Here is an 835-nt window from a genome sequence, read left to right on the forward strand (position 1 = left end):
AGATCGATCGACGCGATGGCCGTCACGGGCGCCAACATCGTCAGGAGAGCAGCCGCCGTCCACACCAACAAGCCGTTCAGCATTGCGTAGTAGGCAGCATAGTCCCCGGTGGCCACCAAAAGAATGTCGTTGACGATCGTAATCAGCCAGGTGACTTCATTCGCCGCCAATAATGTCTTGTACCACGGATCTTGAACAGTAGCCAAGTAACTTATATAGCCCGAGTACTGCAGCTCGAGCGTCGCTGTCGAGAGGACGTCGTGCTTCTGACGCGAGACCACACCAAGGTGTACAGCTCGATAGCGAGTCTGCTCTCGTGGTTGATCCTCTTCCTATTGGACGTCACAAGTCCTGTGACGGTCTCTGGGACCTTGGATCGCGTCTGCGTCGGCAACGACATGGACTACGCCGTGACGTGTTCGAGCGGCGTCGTCTCCACTGGCAGCAAATATCGCATCGCTGTGGTCTTGGGGACGCAAGCGACGGTACTTCTCGGATGCCTCGGGCTTGCAGGCGCACAGGCGTGGATCACGTGACATCGATCGACTCTAGGCGAGGCGTCGCTACTCCTCAATGGCATCACCCAAGCCCTGGTGACCCCTGCGAACGGCACGAGTAAGTCCAAGTATGTCGTCGACCATGTCGCTTGCGCCCTTGCGGGGCTGCTGCCCCTGCGCTACTCGGGTGTGGATTTTATGTTTGACGTGAAACTCTGGCTCTTCCTTCGCGATGACGCGGGTGTCTCTAGCCACCTCCGAGTCCTGCGAGCCCCCTCGATGCTCAAAGTCCCATCCAAGGCCCCGTTCGTCGTCGTCACATCAATGCATCGCGACAG

This window comes from Saprolegnia diclina, assembly GCF_000281045.1.
Source record: "Saprolegnia diclina VS20 unplaced genomic scaffold supercont1.91, whole genome shotgun sequence".
NCBI classification, from domain to species: domain Eukaryota; phylum Oomycota; class Saprolegniomycetes; order Saprolegniales; family Saprolegniaceae; genus Saprolegnia; species Saprolegnia diclina.